Genomic DNA, 11,972 nt, shown 5'->3' on the forward strand with positions numbered 1-11,972 from the left:
ATGATCATTCTCTATTTACAGTTTTATAAATGAAAGCTCTCAATAATATAATCAAACCTTATCGTAAACTCATAATTGTTGCTGATATTTAGTTTGTATTTTTGTCTCATTTTATTTAACTTAAATACAGATTAGAAGGTAAAATGATTTTGGCTTAATACATATTTTCCCCCTTAACTTGTATGCAAATTCGTTAGACACAATGCAGTTTACGTGTAATATTCTCGCCAATCTCTTTTCAATCAAATTAATTTTATTGGTAAGATAGTTTCTCTGCAATTTAAAGAAGAGCGGTTTTTGTTTTATAAATTTTTAAAAATCTTCGAATACAATTAAAACAACTTATATTCAATTTTAACTAAGATCTATGTTGGGTCCCGACTATTTGGATTTTGCTGCATCTTTTGTTTTTGTCACGACCTCAAATACCCGGTCGTGATGGCGCCTATCACATTACTAGGCAAGCCAATCCAAACCATCTACCACAATAAATTTCTTTTATAAAACCATTTTCTAACACTGATTTAAATCTCAAATTCTCAAAAGAAATGTATAAAACAGCTAAAATGTGCGGAAATCAATAAAATATTAAACCAACACAGCCTAAACATTTGGTGTCACGAGGCTAGAGCCTCTAAATATAAAAGTTCGACCGTTTAATACATAACAAATCTAAAATGCGGGGAAAACAAGGATAGGAAGGAAGAAAGCAGGGTTGCGGACGCCATGCAGCAACCTTGCAGTCTCCGGAAAACTCTGATAATGCTGAGTACCCTCACTCTGCCGCTCGGTCACCTGGATCTGCACACAAGGTGCAGAGAGTAACATAAGTACGCCAACTCAGTATGTAACTAAAGTAAATAAGGTCTAAAAGCAGTGACGAGCAGTTAAATATCATATAGAAGAGTAAATGATAGAATATCAAGTCAAACTCAACAGTTTTAAACCAGTTTCTTCATAAAACTTCCGTTTCGATTGAAATATTTTGAATCATTTACTTAGCAGTTTTCAATAGAGGCTCATTTTAAAAGAAGAGTGAAATCGGCAAAAACTATCATAAATGGGCCCCTCGGGCAAGGTATCACTCATAAATATAGCCTCTCGTGCACTCGTGACTCAGCTCTCATCTCAGGCTCAAATACACATTATAATAGTGATAATCATAATAACCGCTGTGACGTGCAGCCCGATCAATAGTTTATAGTCGACTACGCTCACTGGGGGTGTACAAACTCCGGAGGGGCTCCTACAACCCAAGCGTCATATCGCTGCGGCGCGCAGCCCGATCTATATAAGTATTGCTGTGGTGTGCAGCCCGATCCATAATATATACATATAATATTATTGCGGGGTGCTTCCCAATCCATAATATTTATAATCATCACCATTAGGTCCTCAGCCTCTCTCAGGTATTAACCTCACAGCCACTCGGGCATAACAGTAGAAATCAGGGAACTCAATCTGAACAGTTCTCACATTTTAAAAAGTAGAGTGATAAAATCAGTTTTAAATAATAAATAGGTGAAACATGACTGAGGATATGCTTTCAAACAAATAGAGTGCGGAAAAATAGTAAATATGCCCCTAAGGGTCTCAACAGGTCGTCACAAGGCCCCAAACATGGCATACAACCCATAATACAGTATAAATTTCTAAAATACGGGATATCATAAGATTTCAAATCAAGTACGTGACTTAATATGGCTACGGGGCGGACTAAGTCACAATCCCTACCGGTGCACGCTCACACGCTCGTCACCTAGCATGTGCGTCACCTCATTTATCAAAACGATACGAAATACCGGGGTTTTGTACCCTCAATTCCATATTTACAATGGTTACTTACCTCAAACCGGGTGAATTACTACTCTGCAATGCCTTTGCCTCTCGCCTCGGCCTCAACTCGCATTGAATCTACCCAAAATCAGAATCATAACATTAGAATATGCCAAAGGGACGAAGCCCATGCGAAATTAATCAAATTATACCAAAAATCTCGAAATTGGTCTAACCCGACCACCGGGCCCATGTCTCAAAATTCGATAAGTCACATCAATGGAATCCTTATCCTCCCACGAGGTCATACATACCAAGAGTACCAAAATCCGACCACAAATGGCCCCTCAAATCCCTAGATTAAAGTCTCAAATTTCCAAGCCCTAACTTCCTAATTTAGGCTTCAAATTCCCCAAATTTCATGTTTAATTAGGTTAGAAATCACAATAGGATCGAGTATTAACTCCAAAATTCTTACCTCCAATAAGTTCTCTTTGATTTCCTTTCAATCCCTCTCAAAAATCTCCAAAACCGAGTCAAAATTGGTGGACATAGGCCAAAACTCACGAAAATGGTCTTTTAAACATTCTGCCCAGCGATCAGAAATCCTTCTTCCCGAACGCGGTCAAAGCCTCGCGTTCACGAAGCACAAAAATACCATTTACCAAAATTCTCTTACGCGAATGCGACCACACCATCGTGAACGAGATGCCTCAGCATCCCAAACCATCGCGAATGCGTCAGACAACTCGCGAACGCCATGCTTCCTGTTCTGACCCTTCGTGAACGCGGGACCTCCCTCGCGAACGCAAAGGCCAAATTTTCGGCCTCTCATCCTAGCCCTTGGTGAACGCGAGGGCCCACTCGCGAACGCGAAGCACAAATTTTCTACAACAGCTGAAGCCAAAACTACAACTTCCTTTAACTTGAAATGGTCCGTTCAACCATCCTAAACTCACCTGAGGCCCTCAGTGTCGCGCAGCCTTTTTCTCGCGAAATTGGGTTTATGACATTTGGTTGGGACAACTCGTTCCTTTTGGGAACAGGGTTTTGCATTTGAAGAGTCGCCACCTAATGATTTAAGGTGCATTAGGACACCAATAGGGTTCAATTCTAAGTTTGATTGAATAACCAGAGATAGGGTAAGGACTTGAAATTATCCTTATAGGAAAGTGTTATGCACCCCTCAGGATCCACTGGTGTGATTTCCGGCCAGACAGTTTATTGTAAATTTGTGTAATTAACAAGTAAATAGATAAGGCTCACATAAGAGAAGAGATAATTAAAAGAAGAGTTTTGAAAAGAAGTTTGCAAATAAAAGGGAAGGGGTCCTAGGTTTATATTTAATATGGATCACATCAATACGATACCCGGTATGACACTCCTCAAAATAAGGGATACACGTGGTATTAGCGCACCGGTCATCATATCCATATCTACCCTTCCCACCCCGTTAAGGTATTTAAAGCGCGGATTGGTCTCGATCACTATTGCATGCTATTACCTGTCCCATTCCTATCAGTCCCGGAGGAGCTTAGGACTACTATTTCCTAAAGGGGAGGGATATTAGGCTGATTTTGGTTTCAAAAGGTAAAAATCTAAAGCGACATGCAAAACACATAAACTGCATGTTGGGGGAAGCATATAAACAGATAAAGTTCCATGTACACCTCCTCAAATGAAAACACATAAATAGTATGATTTGCACATACTTTTAGGTCTGATTAAAATACTAAAGACGAGGGGAGTTTGATCATTGAGGCAGATTAGTTTATTACATAATTCAGATAAGAAGTCCCAGTTAGGTCTGCCTGCTGGTTGTAGCAATTAACAAAAACGGATTCAATTTTATGGTTATTACTCTAAGGTTTGCCTAAGTGTTAGATGAGGTCCTATAGACATGATATCTAATTGATTCAGAATGTGGTGAAACAGTAATAACTCAAAACAAATTGTTTGAAATCCTATAGGCATGCTTGCTAAACCTCGTTAAACAAGGGAATTAGGTTGTTTAAAACCAGTTCAGAATAGGCTGATTTAAACTAAATCCAGATTATGTAGGCAATGGTATCTAATGTTGCTGATTTTAATCCCTATAGGCATGATATCTAATATTGAATGATTTCAACATCATGAACATGATACTTACTTATAGCCGTTTAGAACCTAAAGCATGATATCTAAGTGGCATGCAGAATTTTAAATAAGTCCTATAGGCGGGTTATCTAGATGTGAAATTGATCATGAAGAAATTAAGATAAACCCTATAGACATGGTGTCTAAAATGCAGAATTGAACACGCAGAATAAAAAATAGTCCTATAGGCATGCTTTCTCTCCTTGAGCATACATGATTTCCCAACCCTTTTCACTAGCCAGCCCCAAGTAATTATTACAAATTATTACAGACCAGAAATAATTAAATACATCAGAAAAGTTCAAAGAAAAGTTACAACCAGAGGAAACCTGACTCTTGACTTCCTCTCTGAGTTATGGAATAAACCACCTCAAATGCCATTGATTCAAAGTCTTTCTCATACTTGAGTGTGTCAAAGTTCCCTAAGGGTCTCAATAGGACCATGGGCAATACTTGTCACACCTCCTTTTTACCACACGAGGACGGATATAAGGGAGTTTTTCTAATTTAAGTGACATTATTCGATATGCGATTATTTTATTTAATTTTTTCAGAGTTGCCACTTGGGATATTTATTATGGTGTCCCAAGTCACCGGTTTATTTTAAATCCCAAATCGAGAAAATTTTGACTTTATTTAAAAGTCCGCGAAACCAGAAATTCTAAACAAGGAATTCTGTTAACCCTGGAGAAGGTGTTAGGCATTCCCGGGGTTCGTGGTTCGAATACGACCGCATAAACTATTAATAATTGGGGTATTATCTGATTTCCTACATGTTTTAAACCTATTATGCATTTTTAGCTTTATAACCACTTTTTAATTATTTTAACTGCTTTTAGGATTTATGGAATTATTTTTTGAACAAGTTAAGATTGTCGTACACTTGCCGTTCTACAACACACCGCAAACCACGCTACATGAAATGCACCCGTGATTTGTGACATGTTTATTTTAATTATTGTTCGAAGTTGTGGTCGGGTCACTTGAAATGCACACCTGAATTGAAATTTATGTATCGTGACCAAGCCACGGGAACCGTACCCATAGTCATGATGATTTATTAATCGTGCCTAAAGCTAACTACGATATTTGATTTATTTTCTAATCTAATTTAAGATTATTTTAAGGCCATAGGTTATGGAATTTATTATGGAAAGAATAAATTAAATTATTTATGGAAAGATATCCTAGCTTATAGCCTTATCGGCAATTTTGGTCATGTATTCAAACTAGAAACTTTAGTAGTACCTCATTCACCAATTAAACTCCAAACCCATATTTTGGGCATTAACGATTACTCCAAAAAAAGGTACTAACAAAGAAAGTGAAAGAATGAGAATTAAGCAAATAACGCCCACATCTTAACACAAAGGAATTATCAGTAGATTCCAAAGCATACCAACACCATGCTTATTGATTTATCTTTATAAATAAAAAAAACTAAAAGAAACACCCAACTAGATTAAAGTATTCATCAAAGAAAGACAAAGTAAAGTAATAAATTAGTCATGGATCAACCTTAAGTAAAGAGGCTAAAATAAAATAATAATAATAAAGCATAAGATAGATTGGATCCCGAAGAGTAGCGACAAGAAACATACCTTTTTAAAAAGAAACAAAAGTCTGGAAATAAGACCAGCAACACGTTAACCATACTAAACGGGAACCTCACCGGAACTTTAGATGGATCTCTCACATGGAAGTTCGTCTATCTCGATCTATCTTCCATGACATTACAGGGCTGAAACGGAGCTTCGTCGGAGGAAAAAAAATGGAGAAATTGATGACTGTTCGGGTCTTTTTTTTAAAGCTGGTTTTAATGGAATTTCAAATTGGTTTAAGGTGATATATGTGAAGTGATATGGGTTGAAGACTCTTTCGTTTCTTTTTATTTTCCCACCCCCAATTTTTGTGCAAAGAATCCCTTGTATGTTCTGTGCGTGTATTTGGAGTTGGTGAAATTAGACCGTGAAGGTCTTTGATTTGGGGGAAGTTGGGAGACGGCAGTCTTCGAGATTAGGAGTGTTGCCGTTCTTTTTTTAGTCTTAGGTTTTGAAAACTTGGGTATTTTATATGTAGATGGGAAGGGATGATGACCATTGGATTAGAAGGAAATAGATGGCTAGGATTAAATCTTGCATATAAATGGGCTAATGAGTTGGGAAGAATGGGCTAAGGGTAATTGGGTTAGACCCTATCTTTTGGTTGAACTTAGGCTAAAAAGACCAAATAATACAATGTATCTATAAAAATGTAAAAATCACTCTAAATTAAAATAAACTAATATGAAACTAAATACTACGAGTGGAACTAATTTTTTTGTATTTTCAAATGTTATAATACTATAAATATAAATATACTAATTGACTTTAACCTAAAGATGAAAATATTTATTTTATTTTTTTGTAATTTTTATTTTTTGTGATAAACTATAGTAAAAGAGTCAAAACTATTTAAAATAACGATATTAAACCTAAACTAAATATTTTACGCTAAAAATGTGTAAAATCTTGGGGAGGGTAAAAAATCACATGCCTACAGTTGCCCCTCTTTAACTGGAAACACGAAGAGTTTTCAGACAAAGAACGACGAGACAGGTATTTTGACCTGACCCATATTTGGAGAGACCAAAAACTAAAAGAAAGGAGAATGTAACCGAGCCCTGGTATCTGAGCTGCCTACATATCCTTGGGTATAAAGGAATCAGGCCACGTGTAGTTCAGAAGTGAATGAGGTGATAGAGTACCAAGGTGGTGAGCCGATTGAGGTGACGTTCCGTCGAGGTTCCTGTCCGCGGTCCTATTATTACATCAAAATCAAAATATGAAATAGACTAACTAAACCTATCAGCTATGAGTTAGAAGATTCCTATCTATGAGTCTTCTGAAGCTTGATCTTGAGTCTTGGTTGGTTCTTCATGCGGACTTTGATCTGAATCTTGATGCTTGTTAGCTGCAGGTATTGGTTCAACCTTCTTCAGCTTTTTTAGATCAAGACGGGACATGCAGAGCTTGTGACTTCAATTATGTCTTGAGCAGACCATATCTTTTCTCCACTTCTGCACTTTGGATTCACTTTTTTTCTCTTTTATTCTTGATTGAGACTTCTTTTTTTTGTTATCTCGGACCCATGTCGACCCGCATTTTTAGGCGAGCTTCTGCTACTTCTAACTTGAATTGGATTCTGAAATGACTTCCCTCGTTCTCCAGGTGGGCGCCTGATTGCTAAAACTTGAACTGACTTCCTTTGAAACTTGAACTGCTTTCCCTGAAACTTGAACTGTTCTCCCTTGAAACTTGAACTGTCTTCCTTCGAAATTGCTTTTCCTTGAAATTTGAACTGTTTTGCCTTATTCTCTAGGTGAGCGCCTGATACTACAGCAAAACAGACAACAAAAGAAACTTTTCTGCCCCAGTTTGCACTAGGAATATTTGTGAGTTGTTAGCAGAACTATAGATCACCTACGCTGCTGATGAAGGATGCAATGATGAAAGTAAAATTAATGACTCGACAAGGATGTGTGTCTCCTAAATGTGATTGAACCTGTGGAAAACTATAAACTAAGCTTGACTAAAGTAAAGACTGGCCCTATTTTCTAGGCGGGGCCCCTGATTTCAAGAAAACTAAACATTGATAACTTAAGAAAACTAAAAATTGACCCTTTTTTTTGAATTATTCAAATTCAGACTTCCCTTTTTTTGAATTATTATCGTAGGAGAAAATTCATCGGACTAGGTTTTCTATCTTAGGAGAAATATTCATCAAACTAAGATTTCTATCCCAGGAGAAAGTTCATCGGACTAGGTCTTCTATCTTGGGAGAAAAATTCATCAAACTAAGATTGCGATCCCAGGAGAAGATTCGTCAGACTAGATTCCCTTTTTTGTTATCTTAGGAGAAAGATTCATCAGACTAAGATTTTTATCCTAGGAGAAAATTCATCAGACTAGGTTTTCTATCCTAGGAGAAAGATTATTAGACTAAGATTTTGATCCTAGGAGAAAGTTCATCAGACTAAGATTTTGATCCTAGGAGAAAGTTCATCAGACTAGGTCTTTTTTTTGTATCTTAGGAGAAAATTCGTTAGACTAAGATTTTTATCCTATGAGAAAATTCATCAGACTAGGTTTTCTATCTTAGGAGAAAGATTCATCAGACTAAAATTTCGATCCTAGGAGAAAAGTTCATCAGACTAGGTCTTCTATCGTAGGAGAAAAATTCATCAGACTAAGATTGCGATACTAGGAGAAGATTCGTCAGACTAGGGTCCCTTTTTTGTTATCTTAGGAGAAAGATTTATCAAACTAAGATTTTTATCCTAGGAGAAAATTCATCAAACTAGGTTTTCTATCTTAGGAGAAAGATTCATCAGACTAGGATATTTATTGGGAGAAAAATCCATCAGACTAGGACTTTTTATCCTAGGAGGAAAAAAATGTGAAGATCAATGGTAAGATTTTATGCACAATAGCAAGACAAATAAAGGCAAAGATTTGAGAAATTTCCCTTTGTCGGCTCTTCTCTTGATTTCGTTTTTTGATTTTTCATCCTCTTTCCTTTTGGAATCACTTTCTTTGCACTGCTTTGTTCCTATTTCACACAGAAAAATTTGTCAGTTTTGAAAATGGTGGTCGGTTTGTGGCCTTGAGTCCTGGGCAGCTTGCCATTTGCTTAATCAGCTTGAGTCGGTTTCAAGAGACCTTTGCTCTACATCAACCTTGATTGTTTCGCTCCCAGTGCCATTTGTATTTGTAGCTCAAACAGCCTTATCCCAACTTGAGATCTTTGCTTAGATGATATTTTCTGATATCTTGAATGACTTCCTCTTTTTGAGAAATTTGCTGTCAGAGAGGATCACAAGTTATCTTTGCTTGCGCCAAATAGGGTGACAAGAGTCTTGGGGGGAGCTTTTGCATGAATCCTCAAGGCATGTTGACTGTGACAACTGAGTGTGCTGGCCAAATTTACTTTATGTAACTGAAAAGCTAGCAGCAGATTTTGAAATCTCTTTTTGCTTGTTTTGACAAGGGGTGACTCTGAGTGAAGGACAGAATGATGCAAGGAGACAATTATTAACAAGAAATGCCCCTCTCGGAAGGACAGAATGAAGATTTTTTTTTCTTTTCATTTTTTTCGAATAACTAGCCTTAATGGTCATGACATGCATTTTGGACTCAACGGCATGATCTATCAAACTAATCCAATATTCCCTTTTGCCATTCTTATGAGCTTTGAATTTGGGCTTGTTCGTGCCAATTCTTTGCATCAGCTTCGTGACTCACTTTCGACTAGTGGTGCCCCGAGGGATTTTCACCTACAAGTCTCTCTCATTTATTTATCTCTACTTATTGTCGCCTTACAGTGCCCGTGAAGGTTTTCACTAGTAAGACTCTCTCATTTTTCTTTTTCTTTTGTGAGCAACTTGACAGTGTTCTATGTCGCTTGATAGCCGTTGCTCATTGCATGCTTCTCTTGGCATTCTTGATGGCATATCAGGAGGTATTTATTTGGAAGGTTTTTGGATAAGGTTGGAAAGAAAGGACTGCATGAAGGCTCAAAGTAGACTCGAACTGAGGGATTGCAGACTTACAACTATTGGAATCGACTATTTCAAAAGCGAAATAAAATCTTTACCCCAGTTTCAGATACTGGGAATTTTCTTGGATTTTTCTATTTTTTCTTTTTCTTTTTCGTCTAAACTCTTATTTGGTTGGACCGAACCGTGAGGCTGTCTACGTATTTTTTTTAAGGAATCAGGTTGAACGTAGTTCAAACATCTGACCTAACTAATTTTTTCATTTTTCTTTATGTTTTTTCTTTTCTTTTTTTTTCTATATTTTTTTGTTTTCAAAAAAGTTGCTCCAGCTTCTATTTTTTAGGACATGGACCTTTGACAACTCTTTTCTTCTTCATTTCTTTTCACATGAACTTTCTAAGAATTGCCCCGGTTTGTACTCTTAGGACATGGACTTTTCTTTTTTTTCTTTTTTCTTTTTTTGACTCTTGACTATATACTTGATTCTAAAAGAGGGTGGTCAAAGAAAATAACACAGTCTCAAAAGGGGTAACAAAGAGTATAAAGTATTTGAATAGCAGAAAAAGGGCCTCCCAGCCTCGAGAACGCCAATTATTGTATCTTTTGACAATCACAGCATTGACAAACATGTTTGTATTCTTGGTTTGTCATGGTCACAAGACACTTTCCATCCCTTAATGTCAAACTTTCGACCAAGCTTCAATTGATTCAATATCCTCAAGCCCGATCTTCACAATGATTTGACGGTGAATTTTACTCGACCTTAATTCCAAAGTATTTCAACTCTTTATTCATCCTCAAAAGTGTCTTGTTCTCAATCATCCAATTCAAGCTTAAATCAATTTTCTAAAATCTGGCCAAAAAGTCTGCATGCATGTCATATCACTAAAATTAGCGGGAAAGAAACTAAGCACAGAATGATACGAAAGGACAAACTGTATTTTATTGAATAAGGATGGAAGGGTTTGACAACTAAACAAGCAACCTAAAATCGAGTTACAACTCGAAAATAACCCTGATAATTAAAATAGCAACAAAACAGACAGACATGACTCATACAAACAGGATAGAGAGATAGAAGGGTTTGACTCAATAAAACAAATAAAATCTAGATCACAATCCTGAAATAATCCAGATAATAGAAAAAACATCAAAACAAGCTACCAAGATTCCTCCCTAGTGAGGAGAGAATGACTTTTCAACTTCTAAGCTTGACATTTAGCCACAAATTTGCTCATCAGAATCACCATGGCCTTTTCCAATTTCAGTCGGCAAGTTCCCAAGTGGATTCTCATACTCCATGTCGCCACGCCTCACCCCTACAAAGTGTGCATCATCATGTGCTGGTAAAGTACTCTGCGCGATACTCTGGTTGTCACTGTCTTGGTTCACAATCAGTTTTTCCTGGATCATCCTTTCTATTTCTCTTTTCAAATCCCGACATCTTTTAACATTGTGCCCCTAAGCATTGGAATGGTATTCACACCTTTTAGAAGGGTCAAAGCTTCTTGCACGTTGGTTCACATGATTTGGAGGAACGGGTGCAATCATGTCATAATGCTTTAACTCCTCAGATAAAGCTTGCATAGGACTCTCCTATTGGTGTAAAATTATCTTTCAACCTTTGTTCTCCTTTTTACCTTTGGCTTGGATGTGGGTTATAGGGTACCTGAAAATTTTGTAGAGGCTGGTGGAGATTTTGTGATGCTTGTGACCGCCTACTAGGGTATTTTGGTGGCTGGACAATATACTGAGGTAGAGCGATAGAGTATTGTGGGTTCTGAGGGGGATAGTAATGCTCAAGGGAGTTATCGAAAAATAGATGAGGCTGGTCATACCTTCGAGATGCTCTCCTAGGACCTCTTCTCGACCCTGATGTCATCATGATTTCTTCGTCCTTCTCATTTGTGTCACTAAAATTATCATATTCAATTTGGTCATCCTGAGTTGCGGCTTTGATAAGTGCTTGACTTATAATTCCACCTATCTTAAGACCATTCTCAACCATTTTCCCCATTTTGATTGCCTCCGAGAAGGATTTACCCACTGCGGATATCATGTTTTGAAAATAATCTGGCTCTTGAGCCTGAAGAAAAACAGTGATTAGCTCATGGTCATCCATGGGTGGCTTAACTCTAGCTGCTTGCTCTCTCCATTTAATGGCATATTCCCTGAAACATTCAGTTGGTTTCTTCTTCAGGTTTGAAAGGGAATTGCAGTTTGGGGCGATGTTGATGTTGTATTGGAACTGTTTGACAAATGCCTGTGCCATGTCATCCCAGACATACCAGCAAGATGTGTCTTGATCCATAAACCATTCGGATGCTACTCCCGTAAGGCTTTCTTCAAAATAAGCTATTAGCAATTATTCATTTTTTCCTACACCCCTTAGTTGATTGCAATACCTTTTTAGGTGGGCTGTGGGGTCTCCATGTCCATCATACTTTTCAAATTTAGGAGTCTTGAAACTATGCGGTAAATGGACATCGGGGAACATACATAGATCCTTGAAGGCAATACTCTT

The 11,972-nt window shown here is 37.4% G+C and overlaps 1 long non-coding RNA gene across 1 annotated transcript; it reads right to left on the bottom strand.

Moving 5' to 3' along the window:
• Positions 1-536: 536 nt before the first annotated feature.
• Positions 537-6,093, bottom strand: LOC107761306 (uncharacterized). Its single transcript, XR_001642559.2, has 2 exons — positions 5,514-6,093; positions 537-801 (listed from the first exon to the last, which is right to left on the bottom strand). It is a non-coding gene; the product is annotated as an uncharacterized LOC107761306 (long non-coding RNA).
• Between the last annotated feature and the right edge of the window lie 5,879 nt (positions 6,094-11,972).

The sequence above is a fragment of the Nicotiana tabacum genome, chromosome 3 (genome assembly GCF_000715075.1).
Source record: "Nicotiana tabacum cultivar K326 chromosome 3, ASM71507v2, whole genome shotgun sequence".
In the NCBI taxonomy this organism is placed as follows: domain Eukaryota; kingdom Viridiplantae; phylum Streptophyta; class Magnoliopsida; order Solanales; family Solanaceae; genus Nicotiana; species Nicotiana tabacum.